The sequence below is a fragment of the Mustela putorius genome, unplaced genomic scaffold, assembly GCF_011764305.1.
Source record: "Mustela putorius furo isolate JIRA1106 unplaced genomic scaffold, ASM1176430v1.1 tig00000196_pilon_pilon_pilon, whole genome shotgun sequence".
NCBI classification, from domain to species: Eukaryota; Metazoa; Chordata; class Mammalia; order Carnivora; family Mustelidae; genus Mustela; species Mustela putorius.
In genome coordinates this window covers 10,000,001-10,022,767 of record NW_025421310.1, presented here as the reverse complement: position 1 = coordinate 10,022,767, position 22,767 = coordinate 10,000,001, and the positions used below count along the sequence as shown (strand labels likewise).

Below are 22,767 nucleotides of genomic sequence, written 5' to 3'. Positions count from 1 at the left end.
TGAGAGAGAGCGAGAGAGAGAGAGCACATGAGCACAGAGGGAGAGGGAGAAACAGACTCCCCTCTGAGCCAACAGTCTGATGTGTCTCCACTAAGTATTGAGAGTGATTTGTGAGTCACCTGGGTGGCTCAGTTAGTTAAGCAACAGCCTTTGGCTTGGGTTATGATCCCGCAATCCTGGGATCGAGCCCCACATCAGGTTCCTTGTTCAGCAGGGAGCCTGCTTCTCCTTCTCCTTCTGCCTGCCTCTCCCCTTGCTTGTGCTCAATTTCTTTATATATTAAATAAATAAATAAAACCTCTTAATTAAAAAAAGAGAGAGTCATTTGTTACACAGCAATAGATAACTACGACAGTCAGCAACACAGACCACAAGCACCATAGTTTTTTGTCAGACAGGGAAGTCTCAAGCCATCTGCTTCCACCAGTGGTCGAAAGTTTGGTGGAAATAAGCATGTATCCCACCCTGGTCTTAGTTTCTAGATATTATTCCCCCCAAAAGACCCAGACTCCTTGAAAAAGCAACTGCTTTCAGGTTTAGGGTAGGGCAAGTACAAAGTAAGCCTGGGACATCTTTTGCACGAAAAAGACAAGAAAGTGCTCCAAGTCTAATGGCTTCACATTAAAAGGACACTGGGGCCAGCTTGAAAGGATTCTACTGGCAAAAATTGGGATGAATCGCGCACCACAAGGAATGACTATGACAGTAACATGTTTTGTGTGTGTATGTCACACAGACACAGAAATGTGTGTGTAAATGTACACACATATCATGTATAGATATGGGAGATATGATGATACATATGCGTGACAGAATGATAATCACTAGCTTGAAGCCCCAAATTCATTTCTGCAAGGATCATCAGGATACTCACATGTTGCTAAAGTCTCACCCTACAGATTACTCATACCTTTCTAATGGAGAGAAATAATGGTTGCCACCTTCACAAAGCTACAAAAGCAGCATTAATCATGGGACAACCTGGCATATGTGCCTCCTGAAGTAATGCACAAAGAAGAACAGCATCATTTATGATGCTTCTTTACCAAAAAATGTTTAAACTGACTCTAATTAAGCCTCAAGCTGCCTGGTTCCCAAACTGTATGCTGAGGCAGCCAGAGGGGGGCTGAAGCAAATGCACAGGAACGCTGTGCTGGTACACTATTGAAAAAGTTCTCTGGGAGGGGTGCCTGGGTGGCTCAGTGGGTTAAGCCTCTGCCTTTCACTCAGGTCATGGTCTCAGGGTCCTGGGATCAAGCCCCATATTGGGCTCCCTGCTTAGCCGGGAGTCTGCTTCTCCCTCTCCCCGGGACCCCAACGCTCAAGCGTGCACACACACACACACTCTCTCTCTCTCTCTCTCAAATAAATAAAATCTTAAAAAAAAAAGTTCTCTGGGAAAAAAGTGGTCACTGAACACTTTGACATCAGCCTTCAGTTGGAAGGAGATGCCCTGGGCTGCCTTCTTTCTTGGAAAGCCAGTACTGGCTGCCTTCTGGTTATAGGGTATTTAAAGTTTTCAAGTGAAACAGTGGTACTTGGTATCTATCAGACGCCACCTGACCTACTAACCCTGAGGTGGTTCACGGTTTCAGCATTAGATTTGTGCTACATTTTTTTGGACAGCAGGTCTGGGCGAAGCTGGGTTTTTGGTAATTCTGTCATTGAAAGCAAATACTGCCCTGAAAATTGTTGTGGAACAGGATATGAAGGTGGCGGTGACCAGAGTGATGCTGAAGTTTGAGACAGTGTATACTGCCATCCTGTTAGGAAATAATTAGTGTTGCTTAAGAATGAAATAAGGTATTTTCCCTTTCAATTTATGTGCATTGCTTTTTCAACTGGTGCTAAGTTTTAGGACAGAAAAATTTCTTGGGTTGTATGTGTATAACTACTTAATAAATGGGAATTTTAATTAGGTATTTCTTTTGAGCTTATGTGCATTGTGAAAGAATTACCGAGATACTACAAGCCCCGTGAAGTGAGGATGTTTGGGAACTTCTGTTCCAGACCTGATTTCCATCTAATTATAAAATAGGATAGGGGTGCCTGGGTGGTTCAGTAGGTTAAGCTTCTGCCTTCAGCTCCGTTCATGATCTTGGGGTCCTGGGATGGAGCCCAGCATCAGGCTCTCTGCTCAGTGGGGACCCTGCTTCCCCTATCCCACTCTCTCTCTGCCTGCCTCTCTGCCTACTTGTGATCTCTGTCTGTCAAATAAATAAATAAATAAAATCTTTAATAAAAAAATAAAGAAAATAGGATAGAGGAACAAGTTAAAGGACACCACGGAGAAACAATGAGACAAATCCACATTATGGGGTATTTATACAATTAGCAGCCCAGTCACTTAAAAAGTCAGTATCACAGAGAAGGTAAACAAGGTTGGATTAGTTGCTCTTGATTAAAAGAGATTAAAGAGATATAATAACCAAATGTAATGCATGAAACTTGCTTGGGTCCTGATTTGAAACATTTTTTTTATAAGCCCTAAAAGACAGTCTCTGGGCAGCTGGGAAAATGTGAATTTGGTCTTGATCTCAGAAACATTAAGGAGTTAGTATTAATTTTCTTATGTGTGATAATATGATACTATGATTATGTAACAGTATATTCTTAGGATGTTCATGCTGAAGTATTTATGTCTGCAACTTACTTTCAGGTAATTCAGTATTTGAATGTGAATAATTATTGAGTCTAAATGGTAGGTAGATAGATGCTCCATGTTTTTTCAGTTTTTTTTTCTATGTTTGTCATTTTTCATAAAATATTTGGTGGGGATTTGGCTGAGAGAAGTAACACTTAGGGCAGTTTGCCGCTTGCAATTAATCCCTCCCCTTCTTGCATAAACAATTATTCCCTCTTTGCATTAGCACTTAAGATGGGCCTAGCATTTCTCATCTTAAGAAGTAATAATTCTTCAAATCCCCTCTTTTGAAACCACATTTCCCTGCAGGGCACCCTATTCTTTATCCTTTTCTGCAAAACCTCTACAACAGTTGGGAAAACTATCTCTACTTCCTCATGTCCTATTCTCTCTTCAATTGCCAGCTGGGAATTTGCTCCCCCTACTCCACTAACCCGCCCTTGTCTAGGTCACCAAGACCTCCATATTGCAAAGTCAGGGCCACTTCTCCATTCCTAAACCTACTCATCCACTTGGCAGCACTTGACACAGTACCTCCTTGAAACCATGCCTTCTCTTGGCTTTAGTGACTCCAAACCCTCCTCAATTTCCTCCTCCCTCACCAGACTCCTTTGCTGGCTTCTCTACCTTCAAATGGCCTCCCAGTGTGAGAGGAGGCTGCAGGGGCCAAGCCCTCTCTCGTGCTTCTCTCTCCCTAGAGAACTCACCCAGTTCCACAGCTTTGAATCCCCCAGTCAGTTGATGAATGTGGGTCTTTGCACTGAGCTCTCCCTCCCTGCATGCACACAAAGGGCTACTTGACATTTCCACTTCTCAGATGCAACATGTCCAAAACAGAGCTCTAGACTTCCACTCCCCCCTCATACACACATGTTTGCTTCTAGTCTTCTTTATCTCAGAAAATTGTACCACCTTCTATTTAGTTGAGGAAAGAATGTAGAAGTTGTTCTCAGTGGTGCTCTTTCCTCACCTTCATCGCACCAATCATCCAGTCTTGTGGCTCTACTTCTAAAATATATTGCAAAAAGTCCCCTCTTTCCATCTCTTCTGCCACCACAGTAGCCCCAGTCAGCATCCTCTCTCCCATGGCCAGCTGAAGACCTCCTCACTGGCCTTACAGCCACTCCTGCCTCCCTACAATCCATTCTCCACATAGTAGCTAGAGTGATCTTGTTAAAATGTAAATCAGATCATATTATCCCCCAACTTAAGACATTCTAAGGGCTTCCCACCCTGCTTCGAATTAAATCTGCCCCCCTGAACATGGCCCCTAGGGCCCTGTATGGTCTGAGCCCTGATAGCACTCCAATTCATCTCCTACCACTCTGCCCTTCACTCCAGTTTCTTCTACTACAGTGAGATCATTTCTACCTCAGGGCCTTTGCACCAGCTACCCTGTGCCAGCAGTACTCTTCTCCCAGATCTTCACATGGTTGGCTCCTTCAGATTTTCAGGTCTCAGCTCAAATATCACCTCCTCAGAGAGAACTTCTTTGTCCAACTGATTCAAAGGAACCCTCTTACCTACTCCTAGCCACTTTTTACAACATGGCTCTGTTCTGTTTTCTTTATAGCATTCATTCATAAGTGAAACTTTCTTATTTGTTTGTTTACCTACTTTTCACTGACTGTTTTTCTTCTCTAGATGGCAAACTCCTTGAGAACAGACACCTGGTCTATCCTCAGTGATTACTAAATCTCTAGTATATAGAAAGTGTCAGAAAAATTCAGTATTTTCATTAAATTTGTTGAATACAATAATCCATCCAGTCTTCCACGTACTTTAAATGTTCTTCTTGAAACAAAACCATCTCTCAGCATAACAAAACACTACCTGTGTTTGCTGCTCCTACTGTGCATCAGAGAGACACCTGCGTTATCTCTAACCCCTCCCAACAATTCCATGAGGAAGATGTTCTTATTCTCCCTATTTTACAGAAAAAACTCAAGTTTGAAGAGGCAAGTACTTATACAAGACCACACAGGGAGGATGTTTAGATTGGATTCCAAATCTGCTCTACTTGACTCCAAATCACATGTTCTACTCTGCCATACTATTTGAGACATAGTTGAATCACAATTTCTATTCATTATACTACATTGGGAATTCCCGCCTAGGGCCATGATGAAGTAATTGGTGCCAGATTTGCCCTCCTGTGATAAACAACTATTAAAGCGGACAAAATGTATGAGGCCACTGTTTTCAGACACTGAATAAATAAGAAAGAAGAGGACTATGATCCTAAAACCTGTGCTATCATCCAGTAACTTCACTCTTGGTATTTACTCAAGAGAAATGAAAACAAGTCTCCACACAGTCTATACAAAGACTTAGGGAAGACTGGAGCATCTTTATGAATAATAACATAAAACTGGAAACAACTCCACCTTTCACCAAACCCATTGTTGTGTATTCATAAAATGGAATACTATTTAGCAACAAAAAAGAAAAAAACTGTTTATATATTCAACAACATGGGTAAGTCTCATAGACATTTTGTTGAGCAATAAAAAAAGACACAGAGGGCGCCTGGGTGGCTCAGTGGGTTAAGCCGCTGCCTTTGGCTCAGGTCATGATCTCAGAGTCCTGGGATCGAGTCCCACATCGGGCTCTCTGCTCAGCAGGGTGCCTGCTTCCTCCTCTCTCTCTGCCTGCCTCTCTGCCTACTTGTGATCTCTCTCTCTCTGTCAAATAAATAAATAAAATCTTAAAAAAAAAAAAAAAAAACACAGAAGAATACATATAGTATGATTCTATTTGTGTAAAGTTCAAGAAGGCAGAATTAATCTTCAGTAATAGAAATCAGAATAGTGATTGACTGTGGGGTTGGCGATTAATTGGAAGGGGGCACAAGAGAACTTTCTGGGTTGATTGAAATATTCTGTTATCTTGAATGAGGTACTATACATGTGTCTATAGATTTGAAGTACTATACATGTGTCTACAGATTTGTCAAAACTCACCGAATTGTAACCTCAATATCTCCACATTTGACTGTATATTAATTGTTCCTAAAAATAATTCATTGGCCTCTATTTCATATAACTTATAAAAGTAAATTCTATATGTTTTATATATCTAAATCTAAGGGGTAAAAAAAAATACAACTTTTTAAAAAGATTTTATTTATTTGACAGACAGAGATCACAAGTAGGCAGAGAGGCAGACATAGAGAGAGGAAGGGAAGCAGGCTCCCTGCTGAGCAGAGAGCCTGATGCGGGGCTCGATCCCAGGACCCTGGGATCATGACCTGAGCTGAAGGCAAAGGCTTTAACCCACTGAGCCACGCAGGCACCCCAACAATACAACTTTTTAAAGAAAGCATAAGAGAACATTTTCATGTACATGTGCAGAAAAGATGTCTTAAACAAGACCAAAGTTAACCATGGAGGGAAAAAGTGGTAAACTGGACTATATAAAGATCTTCTGTTCATCAAAAGAAAGTGAAAAGGCAAGCTATAGACAAGGGTGAATTCTTATCTGGAATATGTAAAGAATTCCTTCTAATTTATAAGGAAAAGTCAGACAAACCAACAGAAAAAAAACGGGCAAACTCTTACCCTGCTTGTGGGAGCATAAATTGGTGTAACACTCTGGAAAACAGTTGGGCAGGATCCTCGGGAGCTGAGCATCCACATGCCCTAGGACATTTGTCCACCAGAACTGCATACGTGTGTTCACATGAAGATACATGCAGTGACTTTCTCAGTAGGACTGCTCATAACAGCCGAAGTCTGAGAGCAGTCCAAATGTGCGCTGATGGCAGAATGGATGAGTCAACTGTGACATAGTCACAAAATGGGAACCGTCCCCACAGCAATGAGCATGAATGACCTACAGTCACATGCAACAACATGGATGGGTCTCATGATTAGATGGACTGAAAAAAGAAGCTAATCCCCAAAGAGTAAAAACTAATCCACGGGATGTGAAGTTAGGATAGTGAGTCCTCTTGGATGGAGCATGGTGCTTGGAAGGGAACATGAAAGGGCTTCTGGGAGGCTGGGTGTGCTTTCTTTCTTGATCTGGTTGCTGATTACATGGGCTTCTCCTTTTATAGAAATTTATGGAGCTGGACACTTACAATTTGTATATTTTCCCCTGTGTATATTATATATTTTTAAAAAGTTTTATTTTTGTAGAGTAAAGTAATTCGTGGTTGTATTAGTTTTTCTATTGCTGCTATAACAAATTACCATAAATTCAGTGGCTTAAAACAACACAGATTTATTATCTTATAATGTTGGAGGCCAGAAGTCCCAAATCAGTCTCACTGGGCTAAAAAGCTGTATTCTTCAGGAGGATCCAGGAGAGAATCTGTTCCCTAGCCTGAGGAACCTGCTCTGCTCGACTCACAGCTACATCACTCCAACCTCTGCTACCACTGCCACATCGCCTTCTCAGACTCTGATCTTCCTGTCTCCCTCTTGTGAAGACATTGGGCCCACCAGGATAACCTCCCTATTTCAAGATCCTTAACCTGGTCACATCTGCAAAGTCCTTTCTGCTACGTAAATCAACATATTCACAGGTTCCAGGAATGAGGCTGTGGGCATTTTATTCTGTCTGCCATAATGATTATGAAAGAACAGGTGTCAAAGAGAGAAAAGTAGAAAAGAAATTTTTATGCACTCGCCTTCCAAATACAATTGCTTTCTAACAGTTTGGTACATTTCCACTTAGTCTCTAAAAGCACAGTTATATTCATATTTCATATAAAATGTGTGCATTCTGCTTTTGTTCACTGAACATTACCTCACCAACATTTCCAAGCTAGTATGTATTTTTCAAAACGTCATTTAAAATGGCTGTGTAATACTCTATTGAGTGGACACAGCATAGCTAACTTAACCATCCCATTCTAGTTGGATACCTTGGCAATTTCATTAAGAAAAAACTATTATAAATAACATCATGATGAACCTCTTTGTTTATAAGTCTGTTTGACTTGCAGGTGGATTCTCAGGCCTTAGGAGCATGACCATTTTTCCTGCACTTGACACCTACTGCCAAATTGCTTTCTAGAAGGGTAGCAGCAATTTCCATTCCAACATTGCATACGGGCATGGGTGTCTGTTTTGCTGCACTCTCACCAGTGTTCGGTGGAACCTTAAAATATTTGTTGCTCATTTGATGGGCAGAAGAAAGAATCACTGAGTTGTTTTAGTGCTATGCCCTTGGGCTTTATCAAAAGGAACAAAATGAAACAGTTTACCGCAAAGTTTTGTTAATGACCCAATAATTCAACTCATAGGAACTTATATTAAAGAAATAGCCAGAGAGGTAGACCAAAAAATACACTCATAGATGTGTGTTATTTGTGATAGCCAAATTTGAAAACAACTTATATGTTTAAAATGGAGCATATGTGACCTTGGGGAAGTCACTGTACCTGTGTCCTATAGTTTGTATTTCTAATCACCTTGCCCTATTTATTGATTGTTCATTCATTCATCTCATATATGTACTGAACTCTGTGTTGGGAGCTGAAGATAGAGTGATGAACAAAATAGTGGGAAACAAAAATGCTGCACTCGGAAACCTTACAGTGTTGGCTAGTAGACTGACCTACCTTACTGGAGGGTCTCTTTGCCTGTTTTCCCATCTTTCAAAAGGAGGCAAGTTGCGGATGCCTGGGTGGTTCAGTTGATTAAGCATCTGCTTTTGGCTCAGGTCGTGATCCCGGGGTCCTAGGATTGAGTCCCTTGTCGTGGTCCTTGCTCACCAGAGAGCCTGCTTCTCCCTCTGCCTGCAGTTCCACCTGCTTATGTTCTCTCTCTCTTTCTGAAAAATAAATTAAAAAGTGGGGGGGTGAGTTGGAAGGAGTTGGAATAGATAACGTCTGGGCACTTCCAAATCCAATTTCTAGGACTTCAGTTAATCTACTTCTTACTCCCTTTGTTAGACTGAAATCTCCATAAGGGAGGATAGTGGAGGATCTGTTCTCCTGTCAGCCAAGGAGGGGCCTCTTTCAGGTAATGGCACTATCACTTTCGTCCAGGAGCTCTCCTGTCCCACTGTGCCTCTATGTGACTTCAGTGAAGCTAACCCACCCTAGGTGTCAGGAGAAGGTGCCAGGCCTGGCATCTCCCAACCAAGGAGAATAGGTCCTCCCATCTCAGGACCTCTTCTGGGGTTACCAGGGAAAAGGTGTTGGCTTGATCCTGGGTTGGTTAGCTGGTAGAAATGAAACCTGGAGCTGCCAGTGACCATTTGCTAGACTCAGGGCTGCTGCACGTGTTTGGGCAGTTTGTACCCTGCACAAATTCAGCCAGTGCTTCTCTTGCCAAACCATATGTCCTGGATATAAGACTGTGCTAGATAGATGGAAGGGATGCCTTTTAGAATTTATCCACCCAAAGTTTCTGTAACTTGTCCAGTCCAGGGGCCTTCTTTTTTGTCGTTTTTGTAATTTTCCCTTAAGGAAATAGTGACCCTGCTATAATATAGAAGAGGCTTCCTGAGAATAAAGCAACACAGAGGAAAGAAAAGGGGAGAAACAGAGAGACATGTTCCAGCTAGCAATATTTGGGTGCCTGATCCAGCCATTCCTGATGCTAACTCTAATCCTGAACTTTGTAGTTACATGAACCAAGAAATGTACACTCTCTCCCACTTCCTTCCTCCCTCCCTCCTACCTACCTACCTACCTTCCTTCCTTCCTCCCTTTCTTTCTTTCTCTCTTTTCCTTCTTCCCTTTCTTCTTTTTGCTTAAACCAGCAGGGGTTTAAAAAGCTGGGGTTCTATTACCTGTAAGTTGAACAGAACTGACCAATACTGTGAGGAACTGCCTGCTATTCTATCTTCTCTTACTGCACAACACTCTCTCACTCCTCCTCTATGGGCTGTAGTTTACTTAACTCTAAAATAAAGGAGTTGAATCAGCAGTGCTTCTTATTTCAATGCTGATTTTACATATGTGTGTGTGTGTGTATATATATATATATATACACACATGACTTTAGAGGAATCTTGGTACATGAAGTAGGGAAGGTTGAGTTTATTGGCCCCATTCTACAGCTGGGATAATGGCAGTTGGGAGCAATTAAGTGATTTGTTCAAAGTTACATAAAACAGGTACACAGAGCTGCTGGAATTTGGGCCTTGAGCTGTCTAGCTCCAAGTCCTGTGCTCCACTGACAGATGGGGAGACTGTGATCTGTACAGAGAAAGTGACTTTAAATTCACAGGGAATGGAATAATGGCAATTAGTGGCAGGCTCTTCTGATTTCCACCTGGTGCTTTTTCCTCTGCATTGTGCTACCTCTTGGCCGATAGTAGCCATAAAAGCATTTTGGAAAAACATCAATATATATATCCCCATAGGACTGGGAAAACTAAATTGACAGATATATTATGTGTTGAGGATGTGGGAGAACAGACCTTCTGTCACATGGCTTGCCGAAACAAAAATTGGTATGCCTACACTGCATCCACCACTTTGCCATGGCTTTGTGTGTGCAGGAGGGTACTTGCCGGTCTTTTAACTCTGTGCATGGTCACATGACTTGCTTTGGCCAATGGCATGTGGGTAAAACCAACAGTGTGTCAATTCTGAGTCTAGGACTTTAGCCGCCTAGCACGTGCTCATTAGTCCCCTGAATCTCTACTCTGGCCACCAAAAGCTTTCCATAATAGCTGAAGCTCCCTCTGCCTGAGCCCCAGTATGAAATACCTGGAGCAGAGTTGAGCCAGCCAGACCTGCATCCTATGGCAGGAGCAGTCCTAGACAAACCAAGCTAGATGAGCCAGCACATAAACAATACCATGATTATTATTTGAAGTTGCTGAGTATCCATTATATAGTAATAGTTTAAGGTTACAGGAAGTGTAACTTTATTAAATTAAAATGAACATACCTGTGTGACCTGATGATTCCACCTATTCTTATTGACCCTGAAGAAACATACCTTTACCCAAGGGAACCTGTATAAAGATGTTCACAGCAACATCGTTTTTAAGAGCAGAGAAACAAAAAATAGCCCAAATGTCCAGCAATAGGAGAATAGATAAATAAACATGAGTTTTCTGGAATACCACTGCAGTTCTTAAAAGAAATGGTACAGAGCTATTTAAGTAAATCTGGATAGATTTCCAAGACATATTGTTGAGTTAAAAAAGCAAGCTGCAGAACAATATGTACAGTATGATCCCATTTATGTTAAAACACACTCACATGCTTGCTCAAAACAATACTAGTCATTTACTATACAATACTATGCATACACTATATTACTAGATATATATACGTACTTTTAGACAAAAATCTGGAAGGACCCACCGTAACAATGATCATAGTGGTTACTTCCAGAAAAGACACCTAGTTTGGAGAGAGGTGACCAAAGGGGACTTGAGATTTATCTGTAACACTGCTTTTAAGAAGCAAAGCCAATCTATCCACATATTACTTGTACAACTGAAAAATAATTTTTTACAAGGAAAGAAGTATATGTGAGTATATGTACATGCATACTACAAATACAAACCTAAGATTTTGTTTCAAATGTCCTTTAGAGGCAGAAAAACTTGAATTCAAGTCCTGTCTCTGCCACCAGATTACATAAGTAACTCCACCACTCTGAACTTCTATTTTCCCATACATAACATTGGGATACTAATTTGTATTTAATAGGGTTGTCACAAGAAGTAAATAATAATGTATGTAAAGTCCCAAGAATAGTGTCTGACAGGACATGTTCAATTAGATGTTCATTCCCTTCCATTTTCCAGTCCCTCCTAATTCTGACCTTGCTTCTAACCCAGGAGTCAGATTTTGGTGATGGCTTTGTGGGTACCTCATCAGAATTTATCTCATGTTAGCTAGGATAATGGCTCCCCAAAACTATCCTAATCCCCAGAACCTGACTATGTCAGGTTTGATGGTAAAGGGGAATTAATGTTGCTCATCACTGACTTTAAAATAAAGAGGGTAGCCTAGATTATCTTCATAGGCCCAATAGAAGCACAAGGTCATATTTCCACCAGGAGGGGCTAGCCTGCCTGAAGATGAAGCCAATTAGAGGAAATCAGAGGGCTCAGAAATTCAAAGAGACACATTCCTGGTGACATCCTGTGAGGGCCTGGATCCATGCAGGAAGTTTTGGGCTAGTCATAACTTTTCACTTTCAGTTGACCCTTGAACAGAGAGGGAGTTAGGGGTGCTGACCCCCTCCCCCGCATAGTTGAAAATCTCAGTATAGCTTTTGACTCCCCAAAACCTTAACCACTAATGCCCTACTGTGGACAAGAAAACTTAACCAATAGCATAAAGTCAGTTAACTCATATTTTGTTTGTATTCTATGTATTATACACTGTATATTATTATGTATTATACACTGTATATGTATTATACACTGTATTCTTATAATAAAGCTAGAGAAAGAAACTGCTATTAAGAAAATCACAAGAGGGGCGCTTGGGTAGCTCAGTCAGTTGAGTGTCCATCCCCTCTCATGCTCACATGCTCTCTCCCTCTCAAATAAATTTTTTTAAAGATTTTATTTATTTATTTGACAGATAGAGATCACAAGTAAGCAGAGAGGCAGGCGGGGGGTGGGGGAAGCAGGCTCTCTGCTGAGCAGAGAGCCTAATGCAGGGATCAACCCCAGGACCCTGAGATCATGACCTGAGTCGAAGGCAGAGGCTTAACCCACTGGGCCACCCAGGTGCCCCCTCTCAAATAAATTAAAAAAAAAGAAAAGAAAAGAAAATCAGAAGAGAAAATATATTTACAGTACTATACTGTATTTATTTTTAAAAACTGTGTATAAATGGATCCACAGTTCAAACCCATTGTTCAAGAGTCAACTGTATATGAGGCAATAACCACCCCTCTTTTTTCAGCCAATTTGAATTGGAGTTTTGTTCTTTGCAAATGAAATAATCTTGAGAATCTGATGAGCTAGAAACTCATTCCCCAGAGAAAAACACATGCAGACAAACCTTTGTATACAATTCCAGGGAAACTTTTGACCCCCTGAAGTCAGGCCCCAGGTTATGAAGTCCTGCTCTGTTCTAAACATATCACTGCCAGCAGGCATCAAAGAGAAGGAAAGAAGAGAGAAAGTCTTCAGGGAGTCCAGGATCCCTCCTTCTGTTCCTGTAGAGGAGCTTTGATATGGGTCAAAGACAAATGATTGGATCAAGAAATAAAATGGGAGCTCTCTGTGGAAGGTGCAAAAGGCTCTCTGGGATCACTTCACTCTGTTTCCTTGAGAAAAATCTCTGCCTCTCTTTTGGGATCTACTGGAGGGAGGATATAAAATGGGGGGTAATTCAGCATCTCTTGGATCTCCTTCCTGGATTATGTCTCTATCTTCCCAAACTTGGGACAACTAAAGATCAGAGAGGTGCAGTGAATTGTCCAAGATACACAGCAAACAAGTGAAGAAGTTTTTGAATTCTGGCCTAGTTAGATCTTTTACATATAAAGACCCCTGCCAAGGCTTCCCTTTCTCTTTACAATAAAAAACAAAAACAAAAACAAAAACGACAAAAAATATTTCCCTGTGGCCACAATTTAGCCCCTGCCTCCATGCCCTTATTTTGAACCCCCTTCCTTTCATTCATTACACTCCCTTCAGTCATTCTGACTTTCTTTCTGTCTCTCAAACATGCCAAATGTGTCCTTACCTCTTCTTTCCGCCTGGAACCAATACTGGATTACCCAAGAGGCAAATCAAATACAAGTTCAAGTACCAGCTAAGTATGGGTTTTCCAAATTTGGGGAGGGGGGAGAATTAAATATTGCAATGAAATCATCATTATGGGAAAAATCAGAACATGGATTCCCTTACATTGATTTTTATTATTTAGTATTTTTAAAAATGAATATTGGCCTATAATTTTCTTTTCCCATACTTAGATTTTGGTATCAAAGTTAGGCCAGACTCACAAAATGAGCTGGAGCGATCACTCTTCTAGTTTCTGGAAGAGTGTGCATATTAAAATTATTTCTTCCTTAAATGTTTAGCAGAACTTGCTAGTGACAGTGTCTGGACCCAGACTTTTCTTTATGGTTAATTTTTTTTTTTTAATTACTGATTTGATTTGCTTAAATGGTTTTAGAACTAATCAAATGCTATATTTCTTCCTGAGTAATTTTTGGTAGGTGATAGTTTTCTAGGGATTTTTCCATTTCATCTATATTTTGAGATGTATTAATATTAAGTCACCAATAATATCCAATTTTTACCTTATTGATATCTATAGCACTTGTAGCATTGTCCTCTTTTTTAATTCCTGATATTGGCTATTTATAATTTTTCTCTTTTTATCTATTTCTTTTAGTGATTATCCTAGAAAGCAAAACTCACAAACTAACTTAAACGGCTTAAAATTAATGAATATGATAGGAAATAGTCAAGAATATTGTAAAAACTGTATAGTGACAGATAATAACTAGACTTATCATGAGGATCATCTCATAATATATACTAAATACTGAATCACTAGGATATATACCTGAAACTGATATTGCATGTCAATTATATTTCAATAACAAAAATCAATCAACACCTTTACAATACAAGGACTTTTAGAATACTTTAACACCTTATAACCTCTCCTAACATGTTTTTATTATGTGTTTCTATTCTCTTTCTTTAATGTACAAGATTTTATTATTCAGATTTTTTCACATATTTGTCACTTTCTTTGCTTTTTATTTCTCCTTGCATCTCAGATATTCCATCTGGGATCTTTTTTTTTTTTCCTGCCTAAATTAGATCCTTAGAATATTTTTTACTAAGGATCTGCTGCTAGTGGTAAACTCTCTTCACTTTTTAAAATCCCAAAATGTATTTTGATCTCATTCTTGGAATTTATTTTTCACTGGGTATAAAATTGGCAGTTATTTCCTATCACACACTGAGCCTATTCTGGTTTCCATTATAATTTTTAAGAAGTCAGTTGTTACGTATTGATCTTTTGAAGGGCAGCTGTTTTCTCCAACTGCTATTGTGATCCCTTTGCCTTTGGTATTCTTCAAATATGTAATAATGTTTCTAAGCGTGGATATCTTGATATTTATCTTGCTTGTTCAAGGGGCTTCTGGAATCTTTTAGTTAGAGTTTCTCATCAATTTTGGAAAACTTGAAAAGTCTACCATTATGTCTTCAAATATTCCTTTTGCCACATTTTCACTCTTTTGGAGACTCAGAATAAATACATAGATATGACCTTCTCACTCATTCTCCATGTGTCAACTTCTATGTTTTCTGCCCTGTCTCTTCACGGTGCCTTGTGCATAATTTTGTTTGACTTAAGTTCCAGTTCACGATTTCTCTATTCAGTTGTTGCTTTTAATTTTAAACCTGTTCAGTAAGTTTTAAGTCGCTACTCGTTTTGTCATTTTCAAAGCATCTAGGTAATATTTTATAGTTTTCTGGTCCCTGTAACAACAATGGCAATCTTAGATTTTTCTGTGAACAAATCACACTGTCTGATAATTCCAATATCACAAGTATTTAGTGAGTTTGTTTCTAGTGCCCTTTACTTCTGCTGGTTTTTGCTCTTGGCACTTTTTCTACTTGGTTATATCTGACTTACGCTAGTCAGAATGATCTGAGGTCTTTCATGAAGGTTCTTATCACTGGAGAAAATGTTTTTGTGTGCAATTGTCAAGAGTTTAGAAACACTACTAGTCTGAGGCCAAGTTAAATTCACAATCTAAGGTCATGACTGCACCTTCACAAATGGGGGCCAATTTACTTCTAGTTTCCCTACCCTTCCTGAAGGTATAGCCATTGCTTTCACATTTTAATGTCGACTCCCTACCTTGGGTAGGCCTGAGCTTCTCTTATTCCCCTCATCTATAAGCCATCCAAATAAAAGTTCAAATTTGCCAGGATTATAAAATTCCTTCAGGGCAGAAGTACTCTGATTACTTCTCTGGGTTCTTGATTTCCCTTCAGTTATGACCTGATAAATCTTGTGACACCTTCCGTGCTTATGAGACTTATCATTTTTTTTTTTTTAAATCCGGTGTGTTTAGTTGTTGCAGTGGGAGGGTTGATCTGAATAACCTAGCTTGCTATTATCGACAACTTCAATTACTCTGTCCTCTTAGCTTTGCTTAATTTTTCCTTCTCAGCACTTAACACTACTTGACATTAAATAAATAATATACATATATGTGTGTGTGTCTACTAACTAGGCTGAAAGCTCCATTGGGTGCATTCGTGCATTTGTTTTGTTCGCTGCTATGTCCCCAGCATCCAGAATAGTGCTGGCATATGGTGAGTACTTAATGTTTGTTGAATGAATGAATGAATGAAAAAAGGGAGATTTTGCCACTTCTTTGTGCTGTGGCTACAGTGGACCAAAGCAAGATAAAGAGGGGCTTCAGAAACTTGATCACAAATCTAGAATCTGTGTGGAAACCTTTCAGAACACAATCCCAAATCAAGGTCACAACTTACCAAGTGGCATAAAGAAGAAAGCTCAAGGCTCCACGGTTTTCAGTACTTCCCAGGATGAGGTATGAGGTTGCATAGTGAGTCTTAGTTGGTATCCACCTGTTGGTGTGTCCTTTTTCCTTTCCCTGGTATTTTGTTCACTTCTCCCCGATCTTTGCTTTCACCTGTCATCCCGACCACTCACCTAGTCTCAGGTGACTGACCCGTCATGTTCTTTTTCTTTGCTCTTGTCTCTCTGTTCATCTCTATGACTTGGTCTCTTTCTGTCCCTGTCTTTCTCTGTTGTGCCTTGGTCATGTTCGCCTGTCTCTACCTTCCTCTAGAAAATGCAATTTCAATTTTTTCTGACTCTGCCTGCACCCCTACTCTTTAGCTGTATCTCCAGGATATATGCTAAGCCACCCTCTGTCTTGGCCACCAATCCCTGTCTCTGTCCCACACCCCTTTCTTGTCTCTTTTATGTTTCTACACTGTTTCTGTCTCCATCACCTTTGTCACTGTCCCTTCCATCACCATCCTTTCTGCCTCTGTGTTTCTTCACCTGTCACAGTGTCACTGAGTGTGCTTTGTCACTCGCACTCTGGTCCTGTCACCACTATGGCTCTCTGCTCTGAGTTTGTGCATTGCTGCTATTCCCTCTGGATTGTCTTTTCTCTCTGACTCCTTGAGCCTGTCTCCCCCCAACTCTGCTTCCATTTCCTCTATTGCTGTTATGGGCCCCTTTCTGCCTTTGAAACTTCTAGCTTTGTTTCTGTTCCCTCTGTCATCCTGCCACTTCCATTTTCTTTGTCCCCTCTTTGTATCGGCATGCTCCTTATCTAATATTGCTTTCTGTATCTCTAACATTGTTATCTTGATCTCTGCCCTCTCTGCCTGCGGTTATTGTCTTTGCCCTGTCAATGTTGCCTTGAACTTTGTCTCTGGCACCTTCTCTATTTTTGTCACTTTTCGCTATATTACTTCTGTTATCTCTGTTTTTTCTCTCTGTCACTGTCCTCTCTATCTTTGTCGCCTCTGAGTATGTCTTCCCTGTCTCTATGATTGTCACCTTCTATCTGGCACGGTCCCCCTTATCTCTTTCCTCTCTGTCACTGGCCCCTTGGTCTTTGTCCCTTCTGTCACTGTCCTGCTCTCCCTGACACTGTTCTCTGTCTCTATCACTGTCCTCTTGCTCTCGCTCTCTTCTTCTCAGGCTTCCCGGTCTCAGGTCAGACCCTCAGGGAGACCTTGTCTCAGGTCCCTTCAGCCTCTGGTAGCTCTGTCTCCCTCTCCATGTCCTCGACAACTTTCACCCCTGTCTGGTTCACTGTCTTCTTTGTCTCTGCCACCTTCCCCTTGGCCCCCAGTCCCCTTCGACATGGCTGACTGCACTCATGATGTGGTCCCCTCTGTCGTCTTCTCTAAGTCTGTCCTTCTGTGCTGCTGTCCTCGGGCCTCCACGCAAGGCCACGGTCTCTACTTCCATATCTGTCAGGCCCGCTCCAGGGTCCCTGCCCTGGTCATGTCTGTCTGGCCTCTGGGCCCTTCCTCTCGCTGCTTCACTACCTGCCCTGCCACAGCTGTCTTCTCCTTCCCTTTCTAATGTCTGTGAATCGCCTTCTGCTCCTGTGGGTTTGCAGGTGTGGCAGGTTTCTGTCCCTGTGGAGCTGCAGCTCTTTTGGTCTGTCTCTGCATGTCTAGCTCTTCGGGGCTCTGTCACTCAGCAGGAGTTAGGGGGCTCACATCCTCTCACAGGCCTTTCCTGGTGCAGAGGAGCCCCCCGGGACCCCAGCCTGGCCCTCAACCTGACCGTCAGCCTGACCCTCAGCCTCGCGCCTCGCGCCCCGCCTCCCGCCCCTTCCCGCCCTTTATCACTGCGCGCTCGGGGGTGGGGGGGGGGGGGGTGGGGGGGGGGGGGGGGTGTGGGTGGAGTGGGGGTGGGAGGGGGGTAGAAAAGAAGAATGAGCGCATGCGCACCAACCGACGCGCAGGCGAAAGTGCGCGCGATCTGCCTGCGGGCTCGCGGGAGCTCACGCGAACTCGCGCAGCACTCGCTGCGGGGACCCGCTCAGCAACGGGTGTCGTCACGGTGGCTCTGCCCCGCTTTGTTGGCTGTCTTCAACCAGCACGCGCTCTCTGGAGTAAGCGGCCAAGTGTCACCCGGCGCCAGGTGGCGCTCAGCGCCTGAGCCCACCGACCCTGCAAACCCACGGAGACACGTGTCGTCATAGCAACTCTGCCGGTTCTAAGTGGACACCTGCACCATTTCGTTGGAGCCGCTAATCTGATTGGACGCCTGTATTTCATTGGATGCCAGGGAATTTTTATCTTCCTTTCCCCTCAGCATATCTCTTCCCTGGCCGGGCTTTCTCCCACTAAGCAACGTGGAGACAGAAAGTGACTTGAGTCACCAGGGGGTGGGAAGTGTGTAGGACCCAGCCAGCATCCCTGCTGGAGTCGGCGAACCAGAGTGGCTGTCTCAGACACAGTCTCCCTTTCCCCGCCAGAGGGCGCCACGGTGCGCAGGATACTTGGAGGCCCTGGTGACTGGTGACGTCACCGAAGAGCCCTTCCTGATTGGCTACATCTCTTTTCACCGGCAAAGTCGAAGGGCAGGCCTATAGAACGCTATCAGAGGAGAAAAGAAACGGTGTGCCCAGGAATAATGAATGACCTTGGTCTCAAATACTTAAATATGCAAAGGAAATTCATCTTTTCTATGTCTTCTAGTCTCCATAAGCAATCCAGACATGCAGACGATTATTAGAGTGGACACCTACTGCAGCTAAGGACCCGTATAAAGGACACCTGTTGTTTTTGCCCAACTGGCATGTGTTATCTATGATTTTAAAAATTAATAGACTTTTGGGATGCCTGGGTGGCTCAGTCTGCTAAGCGTCTGCCTTCCGCTCTGGGATAGAGCCCCACGTTGGGCTTCCTGCTGGCAGGAAGCCCGCTTCTTCCTCTCCCTCTTCTGCTCCCCCTGCTCATGCTCGCTCTCTATCTGTGTGTCGAATAAATAAATAAATAAAATCTTTTTAAAAAATCACTTTTTAAGAGCAGTTTTAGGTTTATAGAAAAAGTTGAACAAAAAGTACAGAGTTTGCATTTACCATTGTGGGGGGAACCATAAACCATATGGGAACCCTGTAACCTAATTCCCTACACCCTCATAGACCTACCCCTAATTCCCATTATTAACATCTTGCATTAATGTGGTACATTTGTTACAACTGAAGGACTGTACTGTATGATTCCACTGTTGTGAAGTATCTAGAGTAATCAGATTTATAGAGAAAGTAGAATCTTTGGTGCCAGGGGCTGGGAGGAGGGGGAACAGGAAGTTATTGTTTAATGGGTATAAAGCTTGCATTCTGCGAGATAGAAAGAATTCTGGAGATTGGTTGCACAACAATGTGAATTTACTTAATGCTACTGAACTGTCCACTTATAAAGAGTTTATAATATGTGTATCTTGCCACACTTCAGTTGTGTTTAATGCATCAATTTTAAACGTAATGTTCAATGAGTTTTGATGAACATGTACCATGTGACCGCATCCACAGTCAAGAAACGGAAAAGTTCCATGATCCCAAAATGTTCCCTTGTGTCTACATGTAATCAATCCCAGATCCCCACTCCCTCAGCCCCAGGCAACCCCAGTCGATTTCTGTCCCTACAGATTAGTATTTTATTGTCTACAATTTCACAGATATGGAATCATATTGTTTGTACTCTTTTGTGTCTGGCTTTTTTCACAAGACATACTGTTTTTAAGATTATCTACTGCACATATCAGTAGGTAGTTCTTTCTGTTGCTGAGTGGTCATCTATCTTGTGGACACACAATTTGTTTATCCATTCCCCAAAATGGACATTTCAGTTATATTCAGTTTTCTAAATTGGGGCCCTTATGAATAAGGGGGCTGTGAATATTTGCAGGGACATATGCTTTTATTTCTCAATAATCCCAGGAGTGGGATTTCTGAGTCACATAGTAAGTTTGTGTTGACTTTGTAAGAAACTGATAAATTATGGTTGTAGTGAATGGAATGAGGGGACCCCCAAAAGACAATGTCCATGTCCTAATCCCCTAAACCTGTGAAAATGACCTTATTTGGAAAAAGGATCTTTGCAGATCAGATTAAGTCAAGGATCTCCAGATGAGATCACCCTGAATTAAGAGTGATTCCCTAAACCCAATGATTGGTGTCCTTATAAAAAAAGGTAGAAAAAAGAAAGCAGCAACAATTAAAACCAAGTTATGCCTGTTCAAAGTGAACTGGTGAAAAAATTTGTCTCGTTCACATTTCCCTGCACTGAAACATCTTGCTGCCTTCCGGAGCAGCTGACACATATATTAAGTCAATCAATATTCAAATTATCATGAAGATTCCTAATGCACAAATATATTCTGATATAATTATTAGCAATTATAATCATTATTATTGTCAATATTAATAACTACCATTTGAGTCATGTTACTATGCACCAAGTGTGTGCTAAGTGTTTCGTGTGCATTCTTGTGCATTCTTTCGTTTAATCTGTGTAACATTCTTGTGAAGTGAGCATTATCATTCTCATCTTACAGTTGAAGAAACTGAGGCATTGAGAGGCTATACACTTTGCACAAAGTCACAGAACTAATACGTGTGGGGGAGGAATATGAAACGCGGCTGTCTGACTTCGGAGCTCACTTGAGTACCAGACGAATTCTGGCAGAAGGTAGAGGCATCATCACAGATTGCAAAAAAAGTAAGCTAACAGCATGCCCAAGAAACCAGTAGAGTGTGACATTAATTTAAAGCAAAAGTTTCTTTGGCATGATGGACTGTCTCCTTATGGGAATTTTCAGGATATTTATTAGGTTAAAATTAACTTGTAATTCTTGTGGCTGCTAACTGGCTGCCCTATTTATCTTCAGAAGAACTTCACAAATGGGATTGTATCTTTATAACCTTGAAATTTATTGGGGTTTGAAAAGTGTTCCTCTACTCCTTGGGAAAAGAGAGTAAAGATACCCCTAGTTGGAGTTCAATAAAAACAAAAAATCAAAGCTATATGTGCTCTAAAAAAAGGGGGGGGCGGGTGGTTCAGTGGGTTAAGGCCTCTGCATTTGGCTCAGGTCATGATCTCAGGGTCCTGGGATAGAGCTCAGCATCGGGCTCTCTGCTCAGCAGTAAACCTGCTTCCTCCCTCTCTCTCTGCCTGCCTCTCTGCCTACTTGTGATCTCTGTTTTTCAAATAAATAAATAAAGCCTATAAAAAAGAGAGAGAAAGGCAAAGAGAGATTTGAGACCCAGAGACACACAGGACACCAGGCAAGGATAGAGGCTACCCCAGCAAGATGGGCAGGGGAGGAGGACTCCATCACGGTGCCAAGAGTAAGCTTGTGCATTTGAGCTCTCAGGCGATCAGATTAGGAGCTCTTTCCTTCCTGCCTGTCTCTTCACACTGACCAAAATGATGGGTGAATGCAGTTCTCCCATCCGGCACATTCTCGTCCCCTGTTTCCCTGACCCTCTCACCTCACCAGCTTGAAATAAAGAAAATGCTTTAGTGGTTTAAAATATAAAATCAACTTAACCTTATTGGTTTGCTTAATAGTAAGACCTTACATTTTTAAGTTTTCCAAATGTTTTCTCATAAGTCATCTCGTTTGGGCTCCCAACTGGATACATGATCGATCTACAATGGTCATCCAAGGCCCTTACAGCACCATTCAGAATCCTTTTCCTGAATGATATGGGGGCAGAAAGAGAGGGAACCCCGGATTTTGTTTCCTCTGAAATTATCTGCCCTGAGGATGATTCCAGTAGGTCCTGTAAATTTCCTACCCAGAGCTCATTCCCCTCTCTGTGCTGCCTCACTGGCAAAACCCACAAAGATGGTCCCTTTCCCAGAGTGCTCTGCAACTCAGGGTGACCACTGAATCCAGTTCTGGTAAACGAGATAATAAGGAGAACATTTCTGGGGAGAAACACATAAGGAGCCGCCCCGTCTACATTTCCTGCTTTAGATGCCACCATGTAAGAACAAAATGCGTGGTGTTGCTGCAGTTTGTACTCATGAGGGGAAGGCAAGACGATTCTCAGGGATGCCAACCCAGTGCCTGACGCTGTTAAACAGCTGAACTGACATTGGGACTCTGTGTCTTTGAAAGATTTCTTATGTGAGCGAAAGAAATTGCTATCATCTCAGCCTTTTCTGCCGGAATTGTTTTATGCAGCTGAAACCATCATAAAAGATACAGCAGGGTCAGCTTGGAGCTCCAAATGGCCGCTGTATTTGGACTCGCAAATACTGCAAAGACTCGCCTGAGACTGAAGTCCTGAGGGGCCAGGCAGAGTCTCTTGAACAGCTCGATGAAGTCCTCTCTATGCTCAGACTCACCATGTACAAAGGTCTTTCAGTTCTGTTTGTGGGTTAAACTAGTTTGGGGTGCACTTTGCATCCTATTATCATAGCAGTCCCGGCAAATGTGACGTTTATAAACTCAGGCTCCGAAAGATCAATTTCCTTGCTAGAGGTCGCCCAGCCAGTAAATGAAACATTTGATGCTCCAACCCAGCTGCCCAGTCCCAGAGAGAACAGGAGGCCCGGGTGGAGTGAGACCCATGGTGTGTGTTTATTCTGGTGTTGGTAGCAGCAGCAGTGGGGGAATCGGCCAGACGCAGGGTGTGTTGAACAGAAAGGGCAGACACAGGTAGGGGTGTGTGTGTGTG

At 42.1% G+C, this 22,767-nt stretch overlaps 2 protein-coding genes across 3 annotated transcripts in view; both read right to left on the bottom strand.

Annotated features, from left to right (window-relative positions):
* The window catches only part of LRRC4B (leucine rich repeat containing 4B), a 49,692-nt gene extending 41,353 nt beyond the window's left edge, over positions 1 to 8,339 (bottom strand). Inside the window, exon 1 of the mRNA XM_045077391.1 lies at positions 8,217 to 8,339. The gene's annotated coding sequence lies outside the window, so the exon portion shown is untranslated. The remainder of the gene's footprint in view (positions 1 to 8,216) is intronic.
* A 14,307-nt stretch (positions 8,340 to 22,646) lies between these two features.
* SYT3 (synaptotagmin 3) overlaps positions 22,647 to 22,767 on the bottom strand; it is a 15,222-nt gene continuing 15,101 nt past the window's right edge. For both annotated transcript variants that reach the window (XM_045077402.1, XM_045077403.1), the window contains exon 11: positions 22,647 to 22,767. This exon is cut by the window's right edge and continues 415 nt beyond it. The gene's annotated coding sequence lies outside the window, so the exon portion shown is untranslated.